Raw genomic sequence first — 15,819 nt, 5'->3', positions numbered from 1 at the left:
CGCCCGCGCGCTCCGAATGATTAACGATTGGGTTGAAAAGCGAAGACTAAGAAAGGATCGTCGTGGGGTGGGGGGAGGAAACGCAGCCCCTGGCCACGTTTAAACGGGCGCGGTGGAGACCCAGCTCCTCCTCTGCCCCCGCCGGCCAACTCTGTGCCTGCAGGGAAGCGGAAAGTTGAGTGCGGGGCCGGCACGTCGCCCTCAGTTCACCCGAGTGCTGAAAAGGAGGGGCGCTCCCCTGGACGCAGGTGATACCCTCCGAGGGCCCATGCAGGTTCTCTGCAAGGATCAGGCGGCTCAGCCACCCCCGGCCTCGCATCCGTTCTCGGTCGCGGCGTGCACTGAAGTTCGCCAGTGCCCGCTCTTGCAGAGAAGGCCTTCATAGTCCAGGCCCCACAATTCGGGTAAAGGGGTAGTATTTGTGCGGGCATGGCTCCATAGCTTCGTTTAGTATCAGCCCTAAACTTTTGGGGGGAGGTGTCTTTTAATGAGCCTGGGGCCATAGTCACGCACTCTTCCCAACCCGGATCTTCTTCCTCTGGAAAAGGAATTTCTAGGAAGGCCGAACACAGCAAGATCTATCTGGAATCTAGTTCCTGAACAACAGTTGAAAAAGTTTGTTGAATCGCAAAATAATGATCTGGCGCACGCTTTTCTGGAGTGAATTTCCCACGAGCTGGTTGCCTAAGAACGGAGAGAAAACTGCGTGAACTGCGGGGGGCCACATAAGCCGAATGAAAGGCGGGGCCTCAGGACCGGGTCTCAGCCGCCGGTGTGCGTCATGCAAAGGAAAGGCCCGGCTCGTGGAGCCTGTGGCATTCACCTGTGGTTATCATTCTTAAACCTCAAAGTGGCTTTGATTTGGGAACGTGAAAGAGATTTTCAAACCCAGTCTCAAGTAGCATAGCGCTCACACTACCGTTTCCACCAGACTGATCTGAAAGTGGTACAAAGACTTCTTTTGAGCCCAAGTATTCCTCCTCTGTCCTCACCGAGGCACCCTGAGATGAGAGTGCTTATGGAGATTGGTGGTGGGTAAAGTAGAACCTTCACCGCATGTCACGTGTCTGCCTGTCTTGTAGTAGGAATATTCAGTAAAGATGATGATAACGGTAATAGGAGTAATAGGATGTTTGAGTGTGTTGGGCAGCGAACACGTGACACCTTTTTTCCTCTTAAAAAACTTCTGAGGTTGTGAAATTCTTGACCCTGTTGCTTGTCCAAGGTAAAAGAATAATGCTTTATTTCCTCTCAATTGCTATGATTATTACTGTAGGGTTTGTTTTATTATTGCAGGGTTGCTACAGTGTGAAGTGCAACAGCAAATTGATCTCTCTGCAGATTAAACTGCTTTCATTCCAGGCCATTCAGCATTTAATAGTAAATTCATCAAATGATATATAATTATATTAGAAAGGGAACATCATTTTATATTTATGTTTTCACTAAATATCTAGGTTATAAACTGGGTTTCCAACTACCTTCTTATTTCACCAGTCGAGTTTGTTAAATCTTTTGATTTGTTCCATGCACTACCTACAAATATCAGTTACATTGTGAATGAACAAAAAAGGAGCAATAATATTGTTTGGGAATGCTATAGCCCCATTTTTTTCTTTGATAATTTAGGAGGCAATGGGTGTGCAGTGAGATCCAGTGTGTTGTGGAAAGTCAGCAAGACTGAAATAAAGGAAATGGTTTACAAATTATAAACTATATTATCCAGTTAGCAGTTGAAAGATTTCTTTCCTCTGCTTTTCAATTTAGAGTTTAAACTAAATAGCTTAAGACTCCCTGAAAATGCTTTGTATGAATCAGGCTTGGCACATTATTTTCCATATCAATGGAGCAATTTATTTTATAAACACCCTGCACTCCAGTGTGCTTTGCAGGAATGCTTTATGCTTTGGAGAACTTGGATAGCTGACTTTGAAATGGTCTACTTTTTTTCTACCATAGTCCCGAAAATTGTTTCCAAATACGACATTACCCTTGTTTTTCAGAGCATCTAAATAGGAGGAAAATGGTTTAGCATCGTATGAGATCGCACTAGTGCTCAACGTTCAGGGTGCTCTGCATAAGCCCTCTTCAGTGATGAGATGTTCCCTAGGTCCAAGCGGCTGCACACACTATGCGTGGCCACCTGCATAAATATTAAACCAAAGCTGCAGGTGTAACTTGTTGCCAAGCGATAAATGATTGGCAGCAGCAGGCAGTGCCAATTAGGCAGCACAGGGCACTGCATGCTAGACCTCTGTGCCTTCATTCCTGGCATGAGGATTGACAAGGATAATATTAACTCCTGCTGGTGATCGATGGCTTCTGGAAGCCTCAATTTCTTGCTCCTTCTAACCTCTTTCCTCAGTAACTCTTTAAAAAGAGAGGACAGTCCAAAACCAGTTTGAAAAGCACCTCCTTCTCCCTTCCACCTCCAGCCAAGTTGGCAGTTACTCCTTCAAACCCAGTACTTCCCCAAAGGCTGGACTCCTGGAGATTTGAACACTGACTTCCCTATTCCCAAGTAATGTCATAGGAAGTCTAGACCCCCAGGCACAGGGTTACTCTCACTGTTGATTGACCAAAGTTGCTTTTTTGGCAGCTCAGAAACTTCACTGTGTCTCTTTGCTCAAAATGCCAAGGTGAAGATCAACTTAGAAATGTGGATAAAGACACTTTCTATTGTTGTATGTAACCTGTGGTCATAATCTTCAAAGCCAATCCAGAACCAAGCCATCCCTAGAAGTTACACGCACACATATACGCCTGTGTGTATGTGATAGGTTAAGCCATTATGCAGGAACCCTCAACTTTCAAATAAAATGAGTGCTGGACTTTAACACCATTAGTTTAAACTGTCTGTAAGGAATAATTAGCACTTTTAGCTTTTATCCCCCTTCCCCGCTCCTGCCACCCCCCCCCCCCAGCGTGAAAGCGAGCTTTGAGGCATATAGAGGTGGATTTTCTGTGCCCAGTGTCAGTCCCGAGTCCCAAGCAAGGAGCACGATGGACAAGCTTGGAGTTCTGCAGGACAGTGAAAGAAGACAGAAACTCTGCCCTGTCTTTCGTGGTCCTGGTGAAGTCGACCTGTGCTGCTGACACTCTCCAGGGACATGTGGCAGCACCACAACCGGTTGCCCTCCTGGGTTCAGCTCCTACGGCTTCTGGGGCCGGTTGGAGGATTGAGGCCATGTGTAGGTGCCTCCCCGGATCTCCGAGGGGCTCAGGCTTCTGCGCTCTGGTGTCGCCCCAGAGGGCCAAGGCCACAGTTAAAGGAGGCAGATGAAGAGGAAGCCGCCAGTTTCCAGGCGGAGCTTTTGAAAGAGAAGAGTAGTCAGAAGGAGAGGAGGAGAAGGCGGCAAAGAAAGCGCGGGAGAGAGAAGAAGAAAGAGCCATTCAAGTTGGAAGAGGCCTTCGAGGCCATCTCTGCCAACAGGAGGCGCGGAGCGAGGGCGAGGAGGGAGGGGAGCGCGACGGTGGGGACCAAGCGGGGGCGGGGCGGGGTGCTGGGGAACCGCAGCGAGAGGGCGGGCGGAGAAGGCCCGGTTTCCTCCCGCGCGGAGCCATGGGGGGCAAAGAGGCAGCGGGCCCGGCCGCGCGGCTCCGGCCTGAGACCCCGCGGCGCGTCTGCGCTGGCCGTGCCGTGGCGCGCGCCTCGATCGCCGTCTGCTGGCCGCCGCCCTCGCGGAGACACCGGGGCTCTCCGCTCTCTGCCGCCTCTGCGCCCCTCACCCGCTCTGGCAGCCAGAGGCCTTGTTCGAGGGCCTGGAGCGCGCGTTCGGGTGATGGCGCTCCAGGGCGCTCCAGGGCGTTCGAGTGATGGCCAGGGGGCTCTTGAGGAGTGCTCCTCTCTCTCGGGTCCCTGGGCGCTGTGAGTCCATCATCTGCGCCCTGACCCGGGCTAACTTGCTTCCACTGTTCCCAAACAAAACCAGAGAAACCAGAGTAGCACAGAAGTTTTTGTTGGTGGTGGTTTGGTTTGGTTTTGAAGGAGGAAAAAAAAAAAATAAATAACAGCCCAGAGAAAGGGGGTGTGTGGAAGGAGAACGGAAATAGAGCCCTGGCCATCAGGGATAGCAGCAGAGCTGTCAGCCTGCCGGCGCACCGCCCTCTCCTTTGCCTGACTAGGCGTCCTGGTTTGGAGGCCGTTCCAGTAGCGTTTGCGGGGAAGGGTCAAGAAACTCCATCTCCTCAAAAGCGACCCAGGCTTTCTTTCGGGCGATTCGTGTGGAAAGCCGCACATTCACAATCGAAGAGCAAACAACTGTGTGTGTGTATGTGTGTGTGTGCGCGCGCGCACGCGCGCGTGCTGTGTGCCTCCGAGCTCTCTGGGTGAAAGCATTTGGAGAAGCTCTGGGAGCTTTGGAGTAGGGGCTCACCCTGTGAGCAGTACTCACACATATAATTCAAATTTCACAGCTGACCTGCTCTGAAAACCTCAATCAGCTTCTAATTGAAGGGAAAACAAAATATTGCTTCCCTACAGCAGAGCTAACGATTTAATCATTATATCAGACATTATAGCTTTTAATTAGGCTAATGCTGATACTGTATGGAAAGAGATAATTCAACACAGTTCTTGATGAATTCTGTAATTGGGTTAACGGCAGAGCAGTTGGGGGAGAGACGTCAATATTCAAGCTGCGTCTGTAGCCACCAGGTTTATGAATGAAAGAGGAGACAAGGGGAGGAAAAAAGCTGGAACCAGAGCGGGGCATTGCGCCCTCCGCCCCACGGAGCTACGGGCGGCTCTGGTGAGAGGCGGCGGGAGACCCAAGCAAAGCTGGGAGGCCGCCGGATGCCAGGCCTCTCGGGCCTCGCCGCCGAGCACCGGCTTTTCCTGCCGCTCGGCCTGCCCGGCCCTTCTTTTGTGGGAAACTTTCCGGGAAGACTCTCGGCTGGGCCTACCTGCCCTGTACGCCCCGGCACGGGAGTATTTCTGCGCTGTTCCCACCCAGCCCAGCTGGCGCAGATGTAGCGCGCAGTTCTGTCGGGTGGCTCTTAAAGACATGAGCTCTACCTGGGCTTCCACCCCTCGCCAGGTCCGAGTGCCACTCAAACGGGCACAGTGCCCCTGGCCGAGGGCAGCCCTAGTCGATCCCCAGCGCTGTGGGCGCGGTGGATGCGCCGAGCGTCCGGCGCCTCTGGGCACCACAGGCTGCCCACACTCTCGAGCTCACAGTGATGATTGCGGGGTCGGCGGAAAAGGGTGCTTCGAGGGGGCGCCCGGCCTATTGCCCAGAGGCCTGGACCCGGTGGCCTAGGCTGAGCCGCTGCTGGGCCCTGTGGCTGCAACAGGAAATTAGCAATTAAACCGCCGGGCCGCTTCCCTTCCTCTCCTGTCGCTAAGGGTCCTGGAAAAGAAGGAGGAAGCAAAAGGCCGTTCGCACTCGCCTGCGGGAAGTCTATTGTGCGAGGGAGCAACAGTGACCCCTCCTCTCACTCCTCCATCTCTTCTTGCCAAGTAGGGCCTGAGCCACAGGCGGTTTCGGGGTCCCCCGGGAGCCGCGCCTGGCCGGCTGCGTCGTCCAACCTCTGGCTTCGCGTGGCGGGTGCACGCCCAGAGCGGCTGCCAGCTGGGAGCGTTCCCCTCCCTCTTCTGCTGCCCAGATTTCTAGGACCCTCAAAAGTTATGCCCAAGTGGGTGAAGAGGCAAGAGGCGGAGATGAGACTGGACCCTGCCAGAGGACATGGTTCTTGAGCCTCGGATTTTGAGGAGAAAATGCCTGCGCCTTTCAAATTTGGTTGAGTTCTTTAGAGAAGCCGCCTAAGCTACGTCTTCCGCGGTTTTAACCCAAATGGTTTCAGGGTGTGATTTTTTTGCACTTTTTATACTTCTGCACCTCCCTTTTAAATTTTTGCTCTTACTCTTTGGTTTAACCACGTCAGCGCAATATTTTCCTTCAAGATAAATATACCGTATTGTGATTCAGCTTTGTCTTATTTTGTCAGTAATTACGGCAAAATTAAATGGGTCACTGCTAAAGTTTCATTTACACAAACCCCCGTAATTAACAGTTTGAATACACCTTTTTACGTTGTACAAAAGTTGTAATTTTCTAACGCATGTTGTTTTTTATTGATGGAGAATGCTTGTGTTCGATGCCATCCTGAGCACACAAAGCGCCTCCTCTGAGCACTAGGTGTGTTTTATTTCTGTAATAGTGTAAAGAGCCGGTACAAGATCAGACTTTTCTGAATCTGGGGTAGCTTCATAACCACTCCCATTAAAAACTGCCGATTATAAACGTCCAAGAGTGCAAGACATCTGACTAAACTGGGAAAGCCGAAATTCTGGGGAGAAACAAACTGGTCTGGCCTGTTACAGCCCCACTGCTGCTCCCCGGATTGTGGAAGAGCAGGTGGGATTTGACATTCTAGGGCTGCTGTAGTGTTCACTCTGCAGGATCAAAAACAGTGTTTTAGGCCAGTGCGGTGACCAGCTTAGTCTCAGCGAGCCAGTGACCAGGGCTGCTTGCAAGCCAGTGCAGCAGCTATGAGTCAACAGGCCCTTCCTCCATCCTCTCTCATTAGCCCTCAAATGGAAAAGGCATCACTCACAAGAGGAGACAAGTCATAGGGAATTTCTATATGAAAAGAAATAAAGTGAAATCAGAGATGCTTTTTCTTACAGGCCATCCCTGTTATTGCAAATTAGATTAGCTACACAGACTTCAATATAAACATGACACGAGGTTCACATGAGTGAAAGGACCATCCACTCCAATCTCTGCTTTCATCGAAGCATCTCACATAAATTACATCTTGTCCTTTAATACACTTTTCAATGAGATTAAAACATCACTTTGACACAATTTCAAGCCCTTTCAGTCGCATGGGTTGCTTACTTCAGAAAACAGCAAATGGGGAAAGTGGTTCTGTTTAAATCTTCGGGCTGTGGGATGGGGCTTTAACGCAGCGCCAGTGCCCTGCACGCTGAGCTAATAGAGGGCCTCTTGGCCCCATTTGAATGCCATTTATCTTACCTCGAAGAGACAGAAACCAGCTGTCCTGTGAGAAGAAATCAGATTTCCCTCAGGTTGGGTGGAGGCCTGTGACTACCTGGGCACAGGGCCTCTTTGGAAAGGACATTTGTATTAGACAGAGCAGCATCCTTCGGACAGGGGGAACGGGAATGGCCTGCAGTGACCCTGAAAGGGTCGGATACCCCACAGGACAGACACTAGCTTTAGGGAGAGAGTGCCACCTAAATGAGATAGAGGGAGGTTTGGCAGATCAGGCAGAGAAAGAGCCCTGTTTTGGATGGTGCTTGACCCTAAATCTCAACTTAGGGGCAGTGAGAAAAAGTGGGCAAACATAGGTGAGTTTCCTGCTAAACCAGCTAAAGGGAGATTTGCACCTCTTCTTGCCAGCAGAAACATGCCACTCTGACTCCCCAGGGGCCACCTGTCCCTTTATGGACTGACTCCTTCTGGACCAGCTCCCATGGCTCTAGGGAGTGGAGGAGCCCCACCCAGACAAAGGACCCCATCAGGCAGCAGTGGAGGGGTACGTGGGTTTCAGGGTAGGGGTTCTATGCATTTTCATTATTTTCAGCTATTTACAATTATGCTCCACGCTCAGAACACACAGGCAGATTTGCTTCTGGAGTAGAGGCTGGTTACAGCCCACCTTCTCAGGTGGTGTATCCTCTGCCATCAGGCAGGTAAGCACAGGAAGGCCCACCACTTGGAGCCTCTTCTCTCAGACCCAGCACAGCCAAGGCAAGGTTCTCCAGGCCTCCTCTTCCTTGCAGGGAGGGAAACTAGGACCAGCAAGTCCAGCCGCCCAGGTGCCAGCCGCCTCCCTTCCATCCCAACCCCTTTCCCTCTGCCTCCGTGGCAGCCTCCCCACAGGGCTCCATCCGTTTCCATGACAGTGATAACAAGATCCTAGCACTAGGCCATCTGAAGGCTCTCTGTTCATCCTCACAGGTACGCATGACATCTCCTGTGTCCCTGCCTGCTCCAGCCCTGCCACCTGGCCTGCGTCGCATCTGGGAGAGGCCCTAGCAGGGGAAGAAGCCTGGTAGGGCCCAGGGGATGTGGGTGGCAACGGAATTGCTTTCCTCCTGGATCCCGGTTTAACCACCCTTCCAAACCAGGCGGAGCTCCTCGGGGGACACCCACCAGTTGTTGGAGGCTTCCCCCTCTGCTGCGGGCGCTCTCTACATGCCAGGCCCTAGGTGCAGGGGAGGAGGCCGGGGTAACAAGACCATTGTCCTGGGTGGGGAACGGAGCAGGGCTCCTCTTCCCACCCCAGTGGGAGGGAAAAGCTGCCCTCCCAGCCGCCTGGGCAGCCCCGCTGTCCGCCGCTGCGGTGACAGGGACTTTTGGGGATCTTCTGCGCCAACTGGGGTACCATCAGGGCAATTCCCCCAACCCCGCCTTTCACAAAGGAGCTTCCAGAACACAGGCCCCACTGCACTCCAGGAAATCGATGTTATAAAGCGAGCTTTTAATGCATTAGTTGACTGGCGGCCGCTATCGCGTTCAAACACCTGTTTCCTGCAAGGGGAGGTGGCCAGCCGGGTCCCTGCTCGGGTCGATGACTGCCAGGCCTGCCCCGCCCTGCCCATTGACTCCAGCACCAGCCACCGACGAAAATCCATTTCACCTTTGAAACTTCGTGACCTTTCCTCTCCACGGGAGGCTCAAACCCGCGGAAAGAGGGGGCGGAAGCGGGCGGCTCCGCGGCGCTGGTTGGGGAGACTCCCAGCTGCGCAGACCGAGAACCTAGGCACGCGCGGTGCTGCAAGAGGAGGCAAAGCGGGTGCGATTTCGCTGGAGGAGGGAGGACACGCGCACGGAGCTGTGCGCCCGGGCGGGGTTCACTCCTCCTAGGGCGGCCCGCTCGGATCCCACCTTGGGGCGCCCTCCTTTGGGCGTCGGATCCCACCTTGGGGCGGCGAGACTGAGGCGTGGGCCGCGCTGGTGGGGCTCTCGGACAGGCACCGGGAGCTCTGCGAGTCCAAGGCTTGCGGCTCATTGATTTTTTTTTTTTTTTTTCGGTAGCAGAATTAATACAGTCAAGCCCGTCGGTCAGTCACAGTTAAATTGATTCTTTGCCCAAAACACCTCTCACTAAATGGCACACGCTTCAACATGTTAATTTTTAAAACGTAATTTCAGCCCGCGGATTTAGTTCTCGGCGCGGCCGGGTGTGCACCGCGGAGAGCGCAGCCTGGCGCTGCCGAACGCTAGGGTGGGGGAGCCGCGAGGGGCGGGGAGGGGGCGCGGAGCTGTGGCGGACGCGAACCTCTCCCCCAAATCCACAGGCTCGACCTCCCTCCCTCTCCCCAAAAATGGCGACCCAGAGAGAAACAGTCTGGGTCCATTGGGCGGCGGCCAATCCCAAAAGCCGAGGATGGGGGAGGAGTGAACGCACAGATAAGAAAATGACAAATGTGCCCCGCGGCGAGTCCGCTAGCCGTGGCCACCACATCTACCCACCTGTTCTTTCCCGGGGCCCCAAAGCTGCGGAGACACCCCATCCTCCTTCACGGAAAGTCACCGTGGAGACACCGCGCCCCTCTCCCGAGAGCTTTTACCGCCCAGCTCCCCAGCCCCGGGCGGGCTGAAGCCCCCGCGCAAGTTCGAGACACACTTACAGTTAGTTCCTCCTCCAGCTCCAGCGGGTCCCCAGGGCGGGTCCGGCACGGCCGCGCCCCTAACGCTCTGCCCACGGGCACCTCCCGGAGCCCCGACTCATTCCGGACCGGGTGGCCAGCGAGCCCAGCGCGCCGCAGATCTCGGACCCTGGTCCAGCCCGGCTCCGGCAGCGCCAGCCCCGTAGCCGCGGGCGCCGGTGCCACGCGCACGCACACACGCGCGCACACTCACACGCGCACCCCCGCTAGCACACTCACTCGCACACGCGCCTCTCTCCTCGCCTCGCGCGCGCGCACACACACTGCAGGCGAGAGAGACAAGAAAATGAAATTTATTATTGATAGAAAAGACTTTAAAGACAATTTCAAGTTATTGTTTCTCTCTGGAAAAAGGAGATCCCTCCACATAATGAAACGCCTTTTGTGTGGCGCGGAACAATACCAAACAAGTATTCTAATAAATAGCCACTTTTTTGTTCCTACTCGACAGTGAATAGAATCGAGCAGTTGGTTTGCGAGCAGCTGGGACGCCGTTTTGAGCTGGGAGGTGGAGCCGCGTCTCCCGTCCTCCTCTCGCCGCTCCCCAGTCCCCTCTCCCCTGCGTCCCCTCCTGCTCCCCGCTCCTCTCCCCATTTGCTCGCTCTCGCCTCCCGCCGCGGGTCCCCCTCCCGCGCCCCCGCCCCCGCGTTCCGGCCTGGCCTGCGGGATTCGGGCCGAGGCAACTGCAGGGACCGGGCACCCCTCCTGCTCCCCTGCGCCTCCGTCCCGAGGGACTCTGAAGTCCAACCCCCGACCCCCCCAAAAATAGTTGTCAATTTTGTCATCACAGAGGGCTGCCTATTTTCGCCTGGAACTACTACCCGGGCCTTTTCTAACCCCCGGGTGGGAGGATGTTACCCCCCTCCCGTCCGGTGTCCACCCGGTCCTTCCCTGGGGTTTTCCGCGCCGCGCCCCCACTACCACCCGCGCCGGTCCCCGCGCTGGGCCCTCTCCTCCCGCGGACAGCGCCTCAGCTTTGTTGGCTCGCAGCGGGGACACCGTGGCCGTGGGCGCCGCCGCGCGAGGCCTCCCCTGGGAGCAGCTGGGGCTTTTTTTTCTCCCCCCTTTTTTTAATATTGCTCTGCGACGGGCTCCTGAATTCGCCCCCATCCCCACACTAGTGCCCTCACGACTAACGGCAGCTGCTGAACGAAGCAGTGTCTAAGGATTAGTGTTATGGACACAAAGCTCTCCAGGTAAACGTCCCTCGGCCAGGCGGCCCCGCGTTCCAGGCGCGCACTGCGGGAGGGGAGGCCTGCGGGGCTATGCGCGGCTCCGGGGTGGTGCGGCCACCCCTGCCTGGGTCGCGGACCCTCGCGGCGCGCTGTCACTCCCTCTGCAGGCGGAGCCCCAGCCTCGCCTCGGAGGACCTAGTTGCCTGCCCTCCCTAGCGCGGGGCTAGCCCACGCAGAGCCCAAGGCGGAGGAGGAAATGTGTTCTGTGAGGCTCCTAGGCTGGAGCCACACTTGTTTCTCGGGGTCTGGGTCTCTGTCTCCACCCTCCCTCTCTGCCTCCTCCCCACAGTTGAGTGAGGCTGTCAGCACTTCAGACTTAAGACCACCACCCTTGAGACTCCTTGCAAGTATATCACAAGCAAACTCACTGCTTTTTTGAAAATGACGACCCCACGTTTGCCCAGAGGATTTATGACCCCCTCACATCCAAGGCAATATGTTTACCAACATAAAAAAAAAAAAAAAAAAAGGATGCACAAGTCCAGCACAGTTGAAAGACAGTAAAGGCGTGCCAGCCCTCAGTGTCGGTGCGGGGCGCGCGGACCCACGCACACATCTCCCCCGGACAAACGCAGGGTAATTTTTTTTCCGTTGTCGGCAGCTGCAGTTTGCAGGAGATCCTTGTCTGTCTGGCTCTAATCTCGGAGACAAAAACCCCACATGACTTCACTCGATGGATCTTAATCTAGAGAAACACTATGTCATTTGCAAATTATTTCTTAATCGGACTAAGCTATTTAGAAGTGCGAGTGGAGGAGTGAGTGTTTTGGAAGCCGCCAGAGCTCAGATGTTGACTAGGAACACTCTTCCTAGCAGCCTCGCTTTCCTCCAAAGGCACGTTGGTCTAAGTGTCAAAAGCAAAATTAAGCAGGTACGTTTCTTTACTTGAGGATTTTTTTAAAAAAATTTTACTTCTGAGAAACGGTATTCCCTTGGAGTTTAAGGCAATTTAGTTCAGTCCTCCAAGATGCTGGTAACAAGAGGAAGTTGGTCCTTGACATCTTTAAAAAACCGAGTTTGTGCAGGAATTTCGTGGCGGGAAACGCGGAGACACGTTGGAATTGGACCCATTCCAGCAGGCTCCTTGAAAGCTTTTTCCTTTTGTATGGAAAATGGAAACATTTTGGAATCCAGATTTAAAACTTTGACTTATATTTTACATGTTAAGTCGCTGAAAGATTGGGTACAACACTGCATAAACCTTCAAAACCTGCAAATATTTGAATGGTTTTTGTAAGCGGAGCAGCTGCCAGTCAGCTGGCTTTGACAGGCTGCCACAATTTTGTCACTTAATAGCGGGTGTTAGGCTAAGTGCAAAACACTCTGGCAAACAGATGTCAAACCCGTATCAATGGGGGTTGTGAAGTGGAGTTTTAACCCACATCGGGGTCTCGCGCACGGAGCCAGTGTGTACACGGTACACAGCGCAGCGAAGGCGAGCGCTCCTAAACGTAGTGGCCTCGCCCGGGGCGCTGGAGACGCGACCCTGAAATTCTGTAAAACCGAGGCTGCTCCTCTCCCGCCGAGACAGAGGAGAAGCGGGGCCAAGGAGCCTTGCAGGGCGTGGGGGTGTGGACCCATGTAGCCGCCTCCAGCCCCGCTGCCGTCCTGCGTCCCGACCCGCTTCGCCCGCAGAAGGTGGCAGCTCTTTGCCCAGGCTGGCGCGCAACGGCAGGCCCCAAGCGCGGCCCCGCGCCTCCCTCCTCCCGGCTTGCTGTGGGAGCTGCCCCCTTGTCCACCGAACTCGGCCCCCGACAGCGAGCCTCTCCTGCGGCCTCAGTGGTGAGAAGGCGGAGGCGACAAATAAAAAGACTCGCTGTCGGAGCAGAGCCGGCAACCACGGCCTAGGTCACCCAGGTGTCTGCGGCCGCGCCAGACCCCCGCCAGGCCCAGAGCCAAGTGCAGAGCGTGGCGGCACCGGCGCTTTATTCCCTTTGCCCGCAGCCGGCCGTCTGGGTGGAAATTGGCTTTTCCTCGTGGTTTGCAAGAGGAAGTGGCCCAGGAGCGCGGGGTCCTTGCGCGGCGAGGCGGGGAGGGCGGACGCTCAGAAGACCGTCTTCTTTGTTTAGGCACCGGAGGCGGCCCCTGGGGCACTGCCCTCCCTCTCCCAGGCAAGGGTCCTCCCCAAAGGCCTGATCTGCCCCTTTCGCCTGAGGGACTGGAACTCTTAAGGGCGGCGGCCCCCCACACCCTGCGGCTCGCGGGATCCTGCGGCCTTTGTGTTTCTCGTGCTGAGAACGATTTACGCCCGCGCGTGGCTGCTGGGTGAGGTCTCAAACATTCTGCTCTGCCGGCAAACCAGTGCCACGGGGGATTATTCGGCACGAAGAATATCTGTTCACTCACTCAGAGCTTCCGTCATCCTTGAAATGTCTTCCCAAATTTTCACCTCTTGATGATGTCTAACTCCGACACCAACCGCACATAGGAACAGGAGGCATCCCATGACTGATCCCACATCACAGCAGGTCACTGGTTTTTCAGTTTTTACAACGTGGATTGCATTTGACTTCGTGCTTAACTCACACTTCTCCTTTTCTTTGAATAACCATCATGCCAACTCTTCATTTTGGGAACTTAAACTTGTGGCTGGAAGGCCAAAATGAAGCTTTGGATTTTACTACAAAATGTGACGAAAGGCAAATTTGTCCTTATGTAGATTAAAAGAATTCTCAGAGCTTTCTCTTGAGGACAGCGATTTCATTCTGCATTGCACATTCCATCATGATAGGTATTTGGCAACTGATTAGGAATCTTTAGGCTAGTATCTACTTTATAATGAACAGAAGTCAAAACACTAATTTTAATTTGCTTTACTATAAGCTCAGCCTGAGACCATTTGTGTGTCCCATGAATGCACACACAGTTAATAAGTGCTTATTTGTTTCTTATAATAAGAAATAAGATGTTTGTGTCTTATATTTTCATTGATGGAATACAATCAAAGCATAATTTAATGCCCCCCAAACCCTCTTAAAAATATACAGAGCAAATATTCTCCTGCCAAGGAGGGGGGGTGCCAGTGTAAAAATAACTAAAGCTTCTCTGTTCCATTGATTTTAATTATACTTTAATGGAAAATCAGATGTTTAAAAGCAGTTTCCACAGGTCTATAGGATTCATTAATTCTAAATGTACAGAAAAGAATGTATTTTCACCTTCCGGCTAAAGTTCACTATTAAAATTCTGTGTATCTAACCACAGAATTTTGCTTCATCTCCTGCCGAGGTGCATGTGCCGTTCAGGAAGGTGGGGATTGATTGGGACAGATGTCAGTTCCAGCAAGCATCCCTGCCCGGGCGTGTGCAGTGCGCTGGATGTCTAATTTCAGCTGTGAGGTGGAACTGGGCCTAGGTCTTTTGAGGGAGGGGCAGGGAACAATTGCTCAGGGCAGATGTGCTGTGCGGATGTGGCGGAGGAACCCCGAGATTTCAGTGTTGAATTGTGGGGTGCAGCTGTGCAACCCTGGGAGGGTCGGGCCTCATGGTGGGGGAGCTTGAAGGATGAAGAGGATGCAGGTAGAAGGATGGTGCTCTCATTACAGGTGATTCCGGGGGTGAAATAACTTTCTGAAATCATCATTTGTAGTGGAGGGTTTTTGTTTTTTGTTTGTTTGTTTGAAATCAGCTAAAGCCGAATATGACCTTCACATTCAGGCACCATTTGCTTATCGTCACCCAGGGCAGTGGCTTTCACGTTTTTGGAATTGACTTCATCAAAAAAAAATTATATAACTTGAGATTTTGCTTACCCATTCTTTATTAGAGGCAGTAATTTCACTAAAGCGGTAATATTTTTCTGTGCAGTTTATCCAAGAACTTAAGCTGAACCAACTGATGAGCCATAAAATAATGAATTTCACTGGTTTGTTGAATTTCTGTACTTATGTTTAACTGAACACAAGCTTCCCTCTCATCTTCTCCTGCCCCGTTCTTTTTTCTCAACACTCAACCTCTGTAGTAAGCCAGATGCAATTAGCATGGAATGTACAAATTGTTGAATAGGAATACAATTGGTATATCAAAATCTTCTCTGAATCGGAGCTGACCAGGGTCAATATTTCACTTTATTCCAGTCCTTGAATATAGAAGCACAGCTGCAATTATTGAAAGACTTCACCGAAGAGTTAGATATTGTCAATGGGGTGAGTTTGAGTAATTGTCATTCAAAAGAGGAAGAGTCTGCTGACGCGTGTGTGTATAATATTGTAATAATATTGTATGCTATAAAAATAAAAATAACCCATGTTATATAGGAAGAGAGGGCCTTCTCAGTCATTAATTAATTCACAATAAAAACAAATTTCATTTCAAAAGTTAAAACAACTATAACATTTCTAGTATTTATTGACTATGCTAATTCATAGGTGATATGCACACGAGTAGGTTTAGCCAGACTTTCCAGCCTTTAGTCAGCAGTCTTTGGAGGCAAGGTCACAGCATCGTGACCTGCAGTTGCCTGGAGCACTGGTTGGTGACTTCTCTAATCCTCAATTTTCTAATCCATAAAGTGGAGACATTAAATCCTACACGGTAGGATTATTGTGACAACTGAACAATGTCATGAATGTAAAAGCACCTGGACCTGGCACTCAAAACATCATTGGAAGACTCTCATTTTTTTCACTTGGTCTTCTTGGCAGACCCACTCACATGGATTCCCTGGCCCAAGGGGTGATGGAGAGAGTGAGGTCAGGCTCAGAAACACCTTACTTTCTTAGGGAATCCAAAGGTGTGTCCAGTGTGGTGCACGCTATGCGTCCAGCATCACCTCCTAGCCAGAGGTCTTCGTCTGCAGCACCTTAGACCCTGACCTACATTGACATTTCAATGTTCTCTTCCGAGTGCTCCTTTCTCAGAAGTCCTTAAACACCTACAGTCACTAACTAAAATTCGACACTCTGTCATGTTCTGTCACATGTAACCCAACTGGCCTTTG

At 52.5% G+C, this 15,819-nt stretch overlaps 1 protein-coding gene and 1 non-coding gene across 2 annotated transcripts in view; both read right to left on the bottom strand.

Moving 5' to 3' along the window:
* The window catches only part of LOC129011720 (collagen alpha-1(III) chain-like), a 243,208-nt gene that overhangs the window by 38,928 nt on the left and 188,461 nt on the right, over window positions 1-15,819 (bottom strand). The window lies entirely within an intron of this gene.
* Window positions 14,503-14,563, bottom strand: LOC129011998 (small nucleolar RNA SNORD44). Its single transcript, XR_008493507.1, has one exon. It is a non-coding gene; the product is annotated as a small nucleolar RNA SNORD44 (small nucleolar RNA).

This window comes from Pongo pygmaeus, chromosome 14 (assembly GCF_028885625.2).
Source record: "Pongo pygmaeus isolate AG05252 chromosome 14, NHGRI_mPonPyg2-v2.0_pri, whole genome shotgun sequence".
NCBI lineage: Eukaryota > Metazoa > Chordata > Mammalia > Primates > Hominidae > Pongo > Pongo pygmaeus.
The sequence above is the reverse complement of the archived record's forward strand: the minus strand, read 5'-3'. Positions and strand labels throughout refer to the sequence as shown.